Source organism: Leopardus geoffroyi, chromosome E2, assembly GCF_018350155.1.
Source record: "Leopardus geoffroyi isolate Oge1 chromosome E2, O.geoffroyi_Oge1_pat1.0, whole genome shotgun sequence".
NCBI classification, from domain to species: domain Eukaryota; kingdom Metazoa; phylum Chordata; class Mammalia; order Carnivora; family Felidae; genus Leopardus; species Leopardus geoffroyi.
Window position 1 is genome coordinate 22,406,656 of NC_059335.1, and position 16,599 is coordinate 22,423,254.

At 49.6% G+C, this 16,599-nt stretch overlaps 1 protein-coding gene across 16 annotated transcripts in view; it reads right to left on the minus strand.

Annotated features, from left to right (window-relative positions):
• Nucleotides 1–16,599, minus strand: part of ZNF536 (zinc finger protein 536) — a 438,831-nt gene that overhangs the window by 310,558 nt on the left and 111,674 nt on the right. For 11 of the 16 annotated variants that reach the window (XM_045442585.1, XM_045442583.1, XM_045442581.1 and 8 more), the window contains one exon: nt 10,655–10,770. The exons of the other annotated variants lie outside the window; for them this stretch is intronic. The gene's annotated coding sequence lies outside the window, so the exon portion shown is untranslated. The remainder of the gene's footprint in view (nt 1–10,654; nt 10,771–16,599) is intronic. 16 annotated transcript variants of the gene reach the window in all.

Consider the following 16,599-nt stretch of genomic DNA (forward strand, 5'->3'; position numbering starts at 1 on the left):
CCCGTTGTTCGTGCCTGCTCTTGACATTGGCACACACCCCTGGTACAACCCAAAGTGCATCTTTTGCACACATATGCCGAGAAAAACGTGTCTGCCTCTGATGGATGTGAGTGTAGGGGTTTTCTTAAAAAAGCAATTCCCTCTTTATTATTTTCATTTTCTTTTAAAGGCCAGCTCACTGTGGACACTTCATGGGCCTGGCCTGAGTGTAGAGAAACTCCCTGCAACTGAGCGCCATGGGTCAGCGGGGCACGGGCTGGAAACCCCAAACCTCACGCCATCTCTGCTTCACCCCTTCCTGAGGTCACTGTAAGTCCCGATCAGGAGAAGAGTAACGTCTAATTCTGCAAAAGGCTGACGGGTATACTCTTTCTCCCCAGCCCCATATCCACTGCCCAGGTCAGCCCATTTCTCAGGTACATCCCAATTGATCACAAACTCCCTGACCTGGCATGCAGCCTCTCTCACCATCAGTCAGGTCTCCCCACACTTCCACTCATGCTAACGTGTACCCTAAGTGCCAACACCACAGAGCTACTTGTCACTCCCCAACACCAAGCCCGTCCCCAGTTTCCCCTCTACTGCCTCTGCCCAGAATGGCCCTCAGCATCCCCTCCCCCCACACACCCCAGCTGCAAATGCGCCTGGCAAATTCCTGCCTTCTGCAAGCAACTTCCCTCTTGCCTTTCCCTCATCTCTATTTATGAAAATCTTTTGGGGCCCCAAGGCCCAGCTGCAACACCAGCTCTCCATGAAGCTCTTCCTGAGCCACACAATGAGTCTGACTTTTCCCTTTTTATTTATTTTATTTTTTATTTTTTGGAGAGAGAGAGAGAGAGAGCCAGAGCATGACCGGGGGAGAGGGGCGGAGGGAAAGAGAGAGAGAGAATCTTAAGCAGGTTCCACGATCAGCACAGAGCCCGACACGGGGCTTGATCTCACAACAATGGGATCATGACCTGAGCCAAAATCAAGAGTTGGATGCTCGACTGAGCCACACAGGAGCCCCTGACTTGTCCATTCTTAAAAGGACTGTGCAGTGCTGAGCACAGTCAGCATCGTATTCACATTGCTGTTACTTATTAATCTCTCACTCCCCAGTTTGAATTCGTGGCTCTCCGTTTAACCTAGGAGGTGGCACTGGTCACATTCTCATTGTGATATGGCTTTCTGTGTGTCTTCTCCCCTCTGTCTGTACCCTTCATTGCTCAGACGGTAGCAGACAGAGTGGCAAAGCTTTGCACATGTCTGTTGGCTCAAACTCTACTGAAGACTGACACGCCTGACTCCCCTCTGGGCACATCCTTTTAGGCTGAGTGTCAAACATGCTTAGGGACAGTCCTTGGGGTCATACTAATTTGCAGCCCTGGTTATAGCTACCTCCTGCAAAAGTAGTACACTCCAGAGCCTTCTGGGTTTCAATCCTAACTGAACTTACTGTTCCCCATGCAAACTCCACAGAAAATCTGGATTATGGGGGACAGACAGGAAATACCGTGTGTCCCTCTACCTCTCAACCTAGAATTCTAGGGGCTTGCCCCAACTCACCCGGTAATAGGTGGGCGCTTGCGACACAAGATCCAAATCAAAGTGTTCAGCTGATGTCAGCTCTCAATTTCTCTCTGATTTAAAACAAGATCCAACAGTAGCCCAACAGGCCATATTGAGAGGAACGAAAGTATAAATCGGTCTTGTTGGCCTTGAGGCTAAACCTCAAATGCAGAACCATCTTTAAAATCCTATTTCAACTGTCCTCCCAAAAGCAGAAGGGCTCTGTGTTCTTCTTCATGGCGCTGGATCCTTTGAACCCAACTTTGCTGAGCTGAGGCAGATGTGAGGACCGTCCCAGAATCACATCACTGCCAACCACTCCTGGCAGCCACCTCCCCCCCCCCCCGCCCCCGACACACACACACACATGTGTCAGGGAAGGCCTGATACGGAAGGAAAGTCGAGATAGTTTTCTCCCTCTCTTTTCTTTCCCACCTGGCCCATTACCATACCCATGAAGACCACCTGGGTCAGTGAGAGAGAAAAGCCATCTTGTCCTTATCCAACAGATACCACACCATCGTACACACAGATCTTTGTTTCCTACATAAAGCTAAAAGGCTTGTGCCCACTTTATTTTTTGTGCATTACCTTCCTTTTTCATTTTAATTAGCGTACCTGAAACAAAAGACGATGATTTCAAAATATACTAGCAGCGCTGCAAAACCATCAAGACAGGGAGTTGTTCTTGCCTTTGTCACCTCTTACCAAAGGAGGGGACGCTTGGGACCGGGGAGAGGAAAAGTGCCCCCACCTAGATGGCAGTTCTTCCCTCGGTTTACCCAGAGAGAGAAGGAAAACCCGGGTTTTAGAAGGGTTAGGCTTGGTGAAGGAAGATCCCCGGGGAAAGAGTCATCCTGGGAGGAGCTGGGACAAGACGGATGGCCGGGGCTGGCCCACCCAGGCCCTCGGTCCACCAGGCCTGGAGCCAGGGGCAGTAGAACAGCAGGGAAGCAGCTAGAATGCCTGCCTGTGGGCAGTGGATCTGGCCCTAAGTCCAGTCCCTTTGCTTCTCTGGCAGCCAAGCCCGGTGTTCCCTGCAGAGCGGCCTCCCAGAGAGGCAGCCTGTGTGGGTTGCATGGCCCCCAGCAGACTGTCTTTACCGCGGAATATGCTGGAAAGCAGCTTCTTCTCTCCCTCTGCTCACTAGGAAACCCGCCCGCTTGATCCCCAGGACTGGCACACCTCTGCTCCAGGCACAGCTGCGGCCACCAGAGTCAAAGGGGCACTCGGCCTGAAGCTCTGGAAGAACAGGGCCCTGACAGTGACACAGCTCATGCTTGGGCTAAGCTTTGGTCATTGAGAGACCAGGCCATGGGCAATGGGGAAGTTGATTTTTCTTTTTTTAATGGAGATACAACCCAGATCCCTCTTATCACGTTTCTACAGCTGCCCATACTGCACTGTGTGGGACAGACAGACATCCACACGAGGCCAGGAGAAGTGAGGCACCATGGGTTAATGTGCCTCTTTTTTTTTTTTTTTTTAAATGTTGTGGTGTCTATTTGCAAAGCTGACCTAATGCACGGCCTCACAGCTCTCAACCTCTGAAGGGCCAAGAGGGACACAGGAGCCCTTTGTCTAGGGGCAAACAAAGACAAAGTCATGGCAGAGTGGACCCTGAAGTGACGTGGGACGCCCGCCCCGCCAGTGAGGACGCCTGCCTCACAAGGCCGCTCTCTGGGGCGGATTCCGAGGGAAGTGGCAGCAGGAAATGTGTGTCCAGCAGCCTCCACCCCGCTGCCTGCCTGGTCCCCACTCTTGGGAAGGCCCCACTCTGAGCGAGCTCATCTCAAACCCAGGGAGAAGTGGCATTTCCCCGCCATGCCAGCCCACACAAAGAGAAGCATCTCCAAAAAGAAAGATCCAAGGCACGTCTTGACACCTTAATTGAAGCTGGTCATTGAGACTTCTCCAGGCCTCTCCCCTGACCCCCTCACTCCAGAGTAAAACCCCCTGAAAGGTCTTTCCATTATAACCTGGTTGCAAAGCAGAAAGGGCCATTATTAGCTCCATACACGAATCAAGCGCCATTAAGGGGAAAGAATGTGACATGAAGCTTTTGTTTCCAGAAACGAAAGAAAGAAGGCCAACGAGAAAAAAAAAAAAAAAAAAAGGAGAGAAAGAAGGAGGGAGAAAAGAAAGGAGGAGGAGGAGAGGAGAAGCCCCAGCAGCCCCAGCAGTGGAAAGAGAAACCAGCACCCCGACGCGGGGGAGGCTTTGCCGGGGCTGGTGCCGGGTGGCAAGAAGGGTTAAATTTATGTTCCATTACAAGTCCCCTTTTTTTTGGTTTCATCTTCTCAGTAAAACACATAACTTAAAATGAAATCAAATATTAAAAATGACAGACTCTATAAGTGCTGTGAGTAACTCCAGGTCACGGAGGGAGGGACGAGCCGGCGAGTTGTCAGGCACTATCTGTCAGAGTGAATTAGAAACAATCAACAGACACTGAAAGGGAAGGTGATTGTTATTAGGCAGCGGGGCTGGGATCGGGCTGCCCAGATGTGGTCGTGCATATCAAGGACAGGAAGCAGCAGTTTAATTCAGGAAGCCCCGGCGAACAGGGCAGCCGAGAGGAGAAAAGTCCTTTGTCGCTAATAAGCTGGAAGTTACTTTGATAACAGCAGGGTTAGACTTGAGAATAAAACACATTTCTTTCACTACCACACACCATTAATATCACAGAAATGCGGGCGGAAGCGACGCCGGGCGCACGCGGGATTAGCTGCTGGCCTGCCTTGCCCTGCAGCCGGGGAGGCCAGGCTCGAGGCCCCACCTGGACCAAAGCCTCCCCCACCCGGACCAAAGCCTCCGCTCCTTCCGGGGCCAGGCTCCTTCTGACCACGTCAGGCCCCACGGTCGCCCTCCAGAAATGTCGTCTGGCCGAAAAAGCATAAAGATAGTATATTTCATTATTTCCCAGTGTCAGGCCCTCCCGTCTCTGTGGCCTGTGGGGAAGGTGCGAGCCCGGTAAACAGCCTCCATATAATGAAGTCCATGTATGCAGCAACGGAAAACAATTTTATATGCAGACAAGGCCCGATTTCATGAGAAATTACTTATGCAGGCGTTCTGCAATTATCCTGTGATACTTTCAGGCAACAGTCTGACAGCAGTTGTGCAAACAATAAAGGGATTACAGAAATAAAAACAAATAATATTACATACACAGAAACTCCATGTTGCATGTGGACGGGATGAAAGGAGCCAGGCAGGGGCCAACAGGAAGTGAGGCCAGAGACCAGCCCACCCCCATCCCACGCACTTGGACTATAGGAAAGCTCTCCCCCCCACCAGCACCCTGGCAGGAGCCTGGCAGCTGTATGGGGGTCTTCCCCACCCCGCCCCCACCCCCGTCGGGAGACCTGCTGACCTCTCAGGGAGCTGAGGGCATGGGTCACGTTTGCAGAAGGAGCAGAGTCATGGGACCAGGAAGGGCCGGGCAAAATAGCTGGGCTGAGCAGCCTTGCCATTTGCTCTCTCATGCCAGGTGACCTCCCAGGACAGAATGTATCTTGTCCTTCTGGCTCATCTCCAGGGTCAACAGTGGCCACCCATGTCCAGCTACAGCCCAGAGCTTCCAGGCAAGTTGATGCAAGGTCAGCATTGCCCTTTCCCAAGCACAGGTGAACAGAGTAGGTACATCGGCCACCCACAGGGACCCATCAAGACTCGGGAGGCCGGGGGCATTCACCCTCGACAGGGAGGAGGAAGGAAGGGTGGTTCTATCACGTGCTCCCAGGGGCAGGAACCGAACTCAGCCGTCACCGTGTCCGCACCTTCGATATGGGTGGCACCCTATAACTCAGGGGTCAGGGGTGACGCCGTGAGATGGGACGGTGGAGGCTGGCACCGGGACGTCCTGCCCAGTCTCCCCAGAAGACAGGTGCTTTCTCAGTGTGTCTCCTCCTCTGGGCAGCAAACGTCCCCGTGCAGCCAGGAACTGCCCTGGCCTCCCCGCAATGAGGGGACACAGGAACAAAGGTGGGACCAAGGCCCCGCAAATGCTGGGCGCCCCGTGCGCTGTACTTGCTCCCAGAGCCTGGCTGTCGGGCGGGCGGCCGGGGCGAGTGCTGCCCGTGCTTACTGGGCACCCACTGTGCGCACTGCCGAGCTCTGGCCGCAGCTCTGCCCAGTCTACAGACACTTGCATTTGCAGAAAGTTTTGTTTTGTTTAATTTAAATTAGTTGCTAACGAAAAAAAAAAAAAAAAAAAATTAGTTGCTAACGTTAAAGGAAAAAAAAAAAAAAAAAAAAGAACTGAACTTCTTTAACTTCTCTTTCCCTAAAAACTATGACGACCTGAAGAAAACAATCTGCCCACATTCCTAGGTGGTGGCTGCAATGATGAGGGCTGAGGGGATGCTCAGACCCTCCGGCCTGCTCTGTCCACATCCATCTTCCTGCATTTACCCCCTAGACCCTGAATTTGGGTCTAGGACAACTGCCCAGAGAGAGAGCTGAGGCCTGTCCAGAACACACAGTAAAAGGCTGGGTCAAAGCCCATGTACGTGTCCCTGTCCTCGGGAACTCAGTCTGGGGCAGAGCCCTAGCCCTCCCGTAGCTGAGCTGGCTTTAGCGCTGATCATGTTTGTTCAAAACCTGCAGGGTTCTGTATCCCTAAGATGGGCCTACTAGATAGAACACCTGAGGGGCAACCCTCAGTCACCTGTGCAGAGATCAGGACCTCCCAGCCAGTCCCGTCCGGCCTCATCGTGTCCTGAATGTCGGCACACATCAAACCCAAGTAGGCCTTAGGCTTGGCAATCCCTGCATTCCAGGGAATATGGAAAGCAGTGTGGATTTGGTACATATCGATTGCGTTTGCTTAAAGCAAGGTGCAACAAATTCTAATGATTACAAATTGCAGAGGCGAGAGGTTATCAATCAATGCCCCCGGATGACTGCTGACCACTCGGCATGCCAGGAGCCGTACGAGGTGCTCTGGGAGCGGCTAGACAAACGTCAGGACAGCCCCAGCCCCTGCCGAGGCCTGCACCAGCTCAGAGTGGCCCCTAAGCCGCATGGAGCTGCCAGAGGGCCCGTTTGCTGCGCTCAGGTGAGAGCCGGGCTGGGCACAACCGTGCCTTGGGCCCTCTCTGGGCCTCAATCTCTAAACTTCTAAAATAAAGGAAGCGTTGATCGCCAAGGTGTCTGCTCACCCTCCTAGAGTCCAGCAACCAGGCTGCTGAGGGCAAAAGAGGCCAGACTATCATCACCAAGAGTCCGCATGCTACCAGACAACCCCTGAATCAGCATTAACAACAAAACAGTGCTCACATCTCAGCTTGGAGTCAGGCATGGGAGGGGCCTATGCTTCCCAGACCCCCACATGGACTCGGGCAGGCGAAGCTCCCTGACTAAGGGGGGCCCCCACAGCCTTCCACCTGCAACTGTGCCCAAGCCCACAGCTGGCCGGGGGGTGGGGGGGTCGGCTTGGGCCTCCCTGGGCTGCACAGGAAGCTCCAGTGGGCAGCCATTGGGCACTATCATGAGTCACCATGTTGCCTCTGAGGGCAGGGGCCCGAGAGCTTCTCAAGATACACCCGCCGGTCAAAAGCAACAGAGACATAAAGCTAAGGCAACACTCCTCACTATGGTCTACAAAGCCATGCCCAATCCAGGCCCTCCAACCCACCTATCCTCTCGCCAGGGCGCACTGTGCTCTAGCCTCACTGGCCTATACCCCGTCCCTCAGACATGCTGTTCCCTCTGCCAGAAATGCTCTTCCTCGAGACCAGCACCTGGCTGGCTTCTGTACGTCCTTCAGCCCTCTCATTTGCAACGTGCTTTCCTCAGGAGGGCCATCCTAACCACCCACCCCTCTCAAGGACCCTCCCTCCCTCTTTCCCGTCCCAGACATTCCTCGTGGCACTTACCCCTATCTGACATCATCTTATCCATGGTTCCCTTGTCTGTTGCTTCCTAGCCCCACAACACAAGATCCTTAAGGGCAGGCAGCTTGCCTGTGTTGTCTAAGACTATACCCAGGACTGCTCCCGGGCGGAGGGATCAGGCTCCAAAATTAGGAAGAAGCATGCTCACCACCCGCCAGCCGTGTGACCTGAGGGAGGCCATTTACTTTCTCTGCCCCCAGTTTCCATATCTGGAAAATGGAACTAATGACAGTATCTACCTGCTGGGAACACAGTAAGGATTAAGATAAGCCCAAGAAACTTCTGGACCAGAACCAGTTCCACCGTACCTGTTCTCCAGAGTTCGAATGATCTCTGATTTGAGTTCTCTTTGGGGCCGCATGAGAATAACGAGACCTTACTTTCCTACCTCATTCGGCCGCTACAGAGGAGTTTGCGGGGATCTTGATCTTTACCTCCATGAGCCCGGAGATCTCCTGGTGAAGATCAAATACGACGCAAAGCCCCACACACATATGCAGGGCTTATCATCATTATCACATAGAAATTACAATTATTCACTCCCTCCTCTGTGCTCCCAGAGTACCGCTACCGCAGCATTTAACTCAAGTAATTACTGCTGCAGGAGGGCTGTTGACTCACGCAGCTGTGCCAGGACAACGGGGCCACCTCAGGACAGCCGGAGCCACAGCGGGGCCAGCACCCTAGTCCCAGGTCCTGCCCACACCCGCCTCAGAGGGGCCACGCTGTGTCCGTCGGACGGAGGCGAGAGGTCCTATGGTCTCTGAGATGCACTGGCCTCTGCAAGTCCTGGGGTCTTTCTGAAGGGTGGAGCTCAGGGGGGCCAGACAGCCACACCTCACGGCTCTGCCTCCTGTCCCTGCTGGCGATTCTCTGGAAATCCACGTTGTGGTGGGCTATTAAATCATTTTCTGGCACGTGTGAGGGGTTCGGTTACTACTAGGTTGCTTGGGGTTTCTATGCAATGGTGCTTCAGGGTGACTGGTTGTCCCAAAGCTGCACGTGTATAGCGTTTTATAGAACATTTTGAAAAGCCAAGTGTCCATTTTAAAGGATCGGGAAGACGGTCTTGGAGAGGACAGAAGCAAGGGTCCTGACAGGTACCTTTAGGAGTCCAGAAATGGCCCAACTAGAACATCACAATTCCAGACTATTTGGAGAAAGTGTCCAACTCCAGGGCCCGAGAATCCTGTGTGCTGGAGCTGGGAAGTTAGCGACAGGCCTGGAAGGAGGTGCCTGTCCCTAAGACCTGTCCCCTCTCTTGGTCTCCAGGGCCCCAAACTCGCTCTCAGATAGAAGGTTGCGAATCCTACTTCCAGTTCACGTGACCCTAAAATCATTCCAAGATTTACATTTTCTGGGCAGGAAAATCTCCCCACCTTCTCACCGCCAGTCCCAAGAACACCACATCGTTGTCCTTTATCCTCTCTGAGGCCCAGGTGATTAACTCTCTAAAACTCGGGCCTCCGTACCGGAAGTGAAACTGGCGCGTGTCTTATTCTAGAGTCTGAGAAACCACCTGAAGGATGGCCATGTCCATTCGCACAAGAAGCTCAAGTCAGTCCGCAGCCTCCCGCTCAGTCCCCCCACCTGGTCAGATGTGGTAGCTCAGCCTTCTCTCTCCTTCCCCGTCCGATGCAGGTCAAGGGAAATGGTTAGCCCCCTTGCAGTGCCTCCTCTCCCACTCAGGAGCCACAGAGCATGGAATGCTCCAGAACAAGCTGGGGCAGCGGCTCCCCTGGGAAAGCCAGCCTCACGGGTCTCTTCTACCTGAGGCCCTCGGCGGTGGCGCTAAGCTGGGCTTTCGGAAACCGTGAGCATCCACGCAGCAGAATTCCTACCATCAATGTAGCAGCTAAATATTGTAAGACTCCTAACTCCCCCATCTGTGTTTTGCCTCCCAAGAGGGAAAATAGTCTTCACAGACATTCCCTTATCTGGCAGGCAAATTCTAAACCTTACTGGCAATCACAGTCTTGTTTTCCCAACCAAACAGCTATGGAACCAAAAATTGCTCTGCCTGTGATATGCTGAGGAGGGAAGTCGCCAAACAGCTCGGTCTGGAAGCCCGGGGCCGGGAGGCCCTTGGTTTCTCCACCGCCAGAGGAGAGCCGGGGCCCTGCAGAAGTCCCCGCTGCTGGGGGAGGCCCGCCGGGCCGCTGGCGTTCACTGCTCCTTGTTCTTAACACGGAATACACCCACCAAGAAGCTGACGGAAAACACTCACCACGGTGTGAAATCAACACTTTCTAACTCAAATAAAGGGGGTAAAAAAAGGGAAAACTTCCAACCCTTTTGCGGCAAATATTTTCTCCCACGAGACGATGTGAGGCAGCCGCCCCCCGCCCCGCGCCGTGGCCCTGTGCCCTGCCACCACGCGCACCTTGGCACGCCACACCCTCACTTTCCAGCTTACGGTCTCTCCCTGCGTTTCACCTGGCCCTGCCCATTCTTCACGCTGGAACCCCGTACCTGGGCAACTGCTAATAAACCGAATCTAAGGATAACTATAGAAGCCTAATTGATAGGGGCCTTTATCGACTGGCCTTGATGTCTATCTGAGGTTCTCAACAGCCAAGATTTAAATGTTTCATTTTATTTCTAACTTTCACTTTTGCACATTTCAGCAATGTCAGGCTGAGAGGTATGGTTTTACTATCAGAAAGAATCATGGTGCAGAATAATTTATGACTTCAGCTTGGGCTTTCAGAAAAGCTATTTCAAATCTTCACTTTGATTTGCTTGTATCAAAACTACTCAAAATAACAGCGGCCCTTTCTCGGAACCGGAATATGTTAGCGGCACCTCAGGATTGCGAACTGAAGCCTCAGATTTATCCCAGAAGAAAACTTGAGAAGGGAATTAAGTCACAGAGGGGAAAATAACCCTTTTTTTGTGAGTCTTTTGTTCCCCCCCTCCCCACCCATTCCCCAGACACACACCCAAACCACAAAGGAAAAGCTCCCGGCCCTGGGGAAAGGTCCTGTGGGCCACCACTCAGCCAGAGCTCTTGGGCAGGCAGGGGAGTCCTACCGGGGTGATGGGGGTGGGGGTGAGGGTGGGGGGAAGGCCAGGAGGAAGCCCCTGGGGCCAGGAGGAGAGAGAGAAGAGCTGTTTGGTCGGGATCTGTGTTAGGTCAACTCCACAAAGCAGGAGGAAACGATGTGTCCAGGGCAGAGAGTTCTAATATCGTTAAGACTCACCTTAGCAGCTTAACGGCATACTTGTCTTAAGGACTGTCAGTCTCGTGAGAAAACACCCCAGAAAGGATGTGGCTGATCCAGGCACTGACAGATCGCCAGAGGGGCGTCCCAGTTCCCTATCACAAAAGGAAATATAGAAAGAAATGATGTAAAGTGAAATGTAACAAATTCACCAAATCACAGCAATACGCAGAGGTCAAGGAAATTCAACTGAAAAGGTTAAAGATGAAATCAAATCCCGTGTAGGAGAATGAAAATCTATCCCAATGCAAGGCCACCGGTGACGTGCTGTAGACAAGAAGCTAAATACTGCCTAGCACTGGGATCCTTCATTTTCATCAGATCAATAAAAGCTTATATTTATCAGGATTCCAAGCAGCTGCCACTTCTGACAACCTCCACTTTATTTTCTCACTCCTTGTGCTGTATCAGGGCAAAGAGGAGAGGAGAAGCAGCTTTTAATGCTATTTACACCTGAAGACACAATTCCATTAAGAGGTCCTGTTTTGTTAAAGAAACAGGGATTGATATGATTATATTGGCAGGAGCGCGGGAAGTCCCTTTGTTCCTCCCCCCATGTTTTCCCCTTTGCAATCCAGACCCCAGCTCGGAGATTTCCTGACACCAAGTCTGCGTGCGAGCACTTTTTTGTTCAAACTTACCATTTACAAAGAGAGGCAAGGCTTTCTGCTAAAACAGTTACCACTCTAATCATCTGTACAACAATATTTGCTATCAGGCATTCTAAATAGATTATCACCAGTCCATCTGTGTCATTATTGATTTATAAGGCTTTAAGCAGCTTTAGAATAGAAGCTTTCCCACTGAAGGGTTTCTTGTATAAATCAGAGCCGTGCTCAAATATAGCAGCCATCACTCAAGATATTGTTCTTAAAATCATAACAAGAAGGAGAAAATGATAAATTGCTTGTAATATACTGATCCAAACTGATATGCAAATCTTGTTTTTTAAATATATTACTTGAGTAAAAAGAGGCATCATTAACATATGAATGCTATATGCAAATGATAGTGACAGAGCAGATGTTGGTGCATGTAATTGACCTATATGTGAATTGCATCAGAACCCTTAACTCTATTAATTCACTACCCAGTAACTAGATATTGTCCAAAAAGTACATTCTTTGAAACCATATACTGGAAGCAGAGCTGACAGGGTTCCAAGGATTCTGGAACAAGGTCACTGTCACTAGTATTTTGCTGTCATCTGCATTCCCCTTCTTATGGATGACATCATCATGGGGCCGTGTAAATCGATCACTTAATAGCATTTAGAAAATACTGCAGTGGGGAACAGGTTATAAAAAAAAATGCCCCAGTTTTATTCTTTTTCTTGGCAGAAATGTCATACCTCTTAAACTGAGGGTTTGTGCATGAGTGCACTGTGAAACACACAGATGCCATTTTATTCCCCGTCTTTATTTTTCCACTTCTTCTCAGAATGACATTAAATTGTATTAAATAGCCTTTTGTCCACAGGGCACAGACCACCCCGCATATGATAATGTATTAATGCCCCACGTTCCAGCCACTGAGCTGAAACATTCTGAGACTTGGAGGATAAGTATGAAGCACCATTGTGTGTATAGCCTGCTAACAACTGTGACACATACTAATAGAAACATACCTAATAAATTACTGCTTTCAGGTCTAGCAAGCTGACATTTCTCTGCAAGGGACAATTTTATATTTGTGGCGCAGAACAAAATTGCTTCATATGAAGCCACTGTGGATTAGCATAAAAATTAACACTTAAATTTCGGCTTATTTTCCACCCTCTCCTCCTGCCACAACAATCAATTCCTCTTATAAATCTGATTAGATTTTATGATGCTTATTATTCAGAGCATGTCTCAACACAGCATTCACAGGCTTGAAGACTATTTGTTTAAATAGAAAAAAGAAGCAGATAAATCTATAGGTATTTTTTATTACCCCATTCCCCACCAGTTTCTTTCTCATATTGTAACATCAGTAATTGATTGCACACATTAATTAACATGTAAGGTAGAAATTCTGCATTATGCATGATTTATTTTCCTATCTGGTGAGTAGGTTTGTCTGCTGCCCTTGTGTTTCTAGGACATTGGGCTCGATTCTGGTCCAGACATAAATGCCAATGCTCATTCCCCCTGAAAGTTATTAATGTCAGATATGAAATGAGATTTTTTATTTCACCTGCTTACTAATCCACAAAAGCTGTTTTGAGTGATGCAGGCTTAAACGCCAAAATTTGAAATGATATATTGCTATATCTGATAACATGCAAATATGTTCATTAGACATAATTTAGCAGGAGAGAATGGCAATACTTTTATAACAAGTCTAGGTCAAAAATGGTTGTTAATTAAACAAGTCATGAAAAATGGCATTACAAGGAGACTGTCCAGCAGACAGCAGACTTTCTAATGATACGCCGCTGATAGATACCCAACGCTTCCCGCTAAAACAGAGAGGGGGGGAGAAAACTTTCTGAGCATTTCGCATAATCTAAAGCAAGATTAACAAAACTATATCTACATTAGGAACCTCAAATTGATCGCATATTCTTCTTAGATTTTAATGGTAACATACTATACTTTTCCATTTCAAGACGTGATTTCACTTTCTGTCTTAGGGGCTTAAAGTGATTTATATGGTTGACTCCTTCACAAATAAACCAGAAAAGAAATTAATATTATATCCGGCCATGCTGCCGGCTGCCCTGAGTGTTTATGGCTGTGTATTTTAAATCAAGTAGAGCAATAATCAAAGGGATGGTTGGACGGTGAGGGCAGGGTTGGGCCCGAGGTGGATGAAGGATGAACACAGAGGGGGAGCCACATGCCTGTGTGTCTTCCTTTTCCTGTTGTCCTTCCCAACTGGCTGCTCCAGTTACCTAGGAAACCAGCGGTAGTAAGAACTCTTTTGATTGGCCATGAGTTGAGATTCAAGTGGGTGGGGTTCTGACACATAGGTACTATAAGCTACCTGAGCTTGGCTTCTTGGGGTGAGACTTCAGGAGTACCTGGGGGAAGAAGGGCACCTTGGGAGTTAAGTACAATCTAAAGGAAGGCAGGGTGAGCTTCCAACTGGCCACCCACGCCACCTTCCGTGCAGTGAGGAAAGTATTCATGGAGCGGGGAAGGCCGAAAACATCTTCCGGGACCAACAGATGTCCCATACAGCCAGCGTGTATGGAAGCCATTGGTTGATGATCTACTTATTAAAGGATACTGGTAGCCAGGGTAGCCAGATACTTGAAATACAATCTGTGAAGCAGAAAAATAACACCTCTATGTATTTGGAGCCATGCACAGTAAGGCAAGTTGAGTGGGGAAGCAAATAACCATCTCAGCAAACCAAAAGAAGTCCACATCTGAGCCCTCTGAACAATCAACCTATATTCATGACACCAACTCAGACACAAAAGTTATGTCTAATCCTCCCTTATGTGGGGGAGGCAGGTCCGTCCCCAAATACTTCGTGTCCAAGTGTAAAATACTCTCGCTCTTAGCCTGGCTTGCAGTCAACATTACTACTATTGCTAGAAATCTCACCTCATCTTTGCATTGCATTTTATGGTTTCTGTGCTTCCAAATATAGAATCTTAACTAGAGAAACAGGCACCTTAGCATTCATCCCACCTGTCTTTCATTGATAATGTGAATTTCGAAAAAAAAAAAATGACAGTGGATGGAAACTCTTTGCTGGAGGAAGAAAAGGAAATGTTAGTTCTGCAGGACCTTTGGTATTTTTTTATTCCCACGATTCCCTTCCCTGCACCTCCTGCCCACTCATGCTCCTCACGAGTTTGTCTGGACAGACAGCCCCTCCTGTCCATCCCATCACACCACTGTCCTGGTTCCTGGACTCAACTGTCTATTGCTTCCCCGTTGGGGATTCTTCCAGGTCTCACGTTCCAGGAGGAGCCCAAGGATGGCTCAGGGTCACAAGACTTATGGAGGCAGTCCTGGGGGACCCTATGAATTCTCAGGCAATGGAGAAGCCCTGGAGAGGACAGCCTCAAAGACCCCAGCACACAAGTGGCATCTGGATTTCACAGTAACAGTGGATAGGTTCTGCTGTTCCTTTTACAGGGCAATAATTTCTTCTTGGGGCCCCTGGCACTATTTATCCAGCTTCATGTGACTCTATTCCCAGTGATGAGAAAGATGCCCACGGTCTACCCGGGGTCATGGTTAAACTATTCCACGTTTCTTCAAGGGCTTCAATTCATTTCAAAGTGTTTCATTTGTTGAATGAACGAACTAACAAATGCATACATGAGCAAATAGGTGAATGAGTGAATGAAAGCACAAAGGCACGCGTGCCTGGATGGATGGAGAGGTAAGTGAAGATGAAAAGAGTTTTTAAAAAGTAATAAATGCATGAATTAATGTGTAAATGCAAAAATACATATGGAAATGCAAAGTGCCTCACAAATGGATGAAAGAATAGTGCTGGTATCTCTTTAATGAACAAGTGTGTACATAAGCCCCTGTATGCCCATCTAGCGGGCTGATGTACAGTGTAAGAGAAGAAATAGTAAGTAAGGTCTTGTTCATTGTCACAGGATTTGGTCATCCATCCTTGACTTCCTTCCCATAACTCAAAGAACACAGACCCCTAGAGAACTGTGTGGGGCAGCCTGTAGGACTCTGGCAGACTTATGAGGGAGACAAATATTCCCGCCTCTGGGCTGAATCTTCAGGATAAAAGGAGTCGGTCAGGTGTTTCTGACCAGAAGACACCTGGCTTCAGTGCAATCCAACACTGGCTGGACACTGACAGAATCTTCCCTGGGAGGCAGGAGTCACAGCCATGAGGAGCAGAGATCCTAGACCAGGTCCCGGTAAATACCAGCACTGATATTGAGAAGTCACATCATCCCCCAAGCCTCCCTTTCTTCATCCATTGAGTGGAGATAATGTATCCAAAAGTGCTTAGCTCAGGGTCTGGCACCTGTTACCACTCAACTACCAGCCATTATTCTCTGAGATTGCTGAGCAGTTCTGCCCTGGGGGTCCTGGGTCCCCTGCCCGTGGAAAGCTTGCTCCCAAGTGGACATCGATCTCTACCAAATGTGCTGGTGGCCAGGCTGTCCAAAGCAAGGGACTAGACCATAGGAACCTTCATGGCTGCCTTCAAGTGTATGTGTTATGTCTTCTGCCAAGTTCCACTGATCTGCCTCAATATACACATTGGCAGAAGACATAACACATACACTTGAAGGCAGCCATGAAGGTTCCTATGGTCTTCCCACATATGAGCTGATGAAAGAACGTAGTCAAAGCTGCAGGGAAGAGCCCCGAGTCCCCTTCTTCCCTTGGCTGTCACAACCTCTCCTTGGAACCTGTGGGGTGCCATGGAAGCCAGTTAGAGAACTATTGGACTGGCAACCTCTTGGTGGCCAGGTAAACTGTTTCTTTGTGACAGCAGTCACAGTTGCATGGGTAGGCATGTCCTGGATGGCTGGTAGTCAGCAGGACCATATGCCAACCCCAGTACAGTCATCAACACCTTGCCAACCTGGTGTTGCACAGATGCACAAGAGCTGGAGAGATGTCTTCTGACACTGACAGTCCCCCAGCCTTGATTAGCCACCAACTCCTTCCTTCTGCTTCCAGCCCTGCCATTAATTCAAAGCTAGAGGCCAGTTCCCTTTGAGGCAGGCAGGCTCAGACCCAGGCATGAGCCTCGAGGAAGACTCCAGTCTTCTTGGATCTCTGGCTCCTGCTAGTAGGTAAAGAGCTACTGCCTCAGACACATATTAGGAAAAATAAACACCGAAGACTCACCCTTAAGCAAACTGGTCCATAAGACACTGCCAGAGATCACCTCCCAGAATGAAGTCAGCAACTCACCTGAAATTTCTACATGTGGAATGACTGCATTTCCTCTTTCCTCCCACCTTGACTAGATTAGGGACAATGTGACCCAAA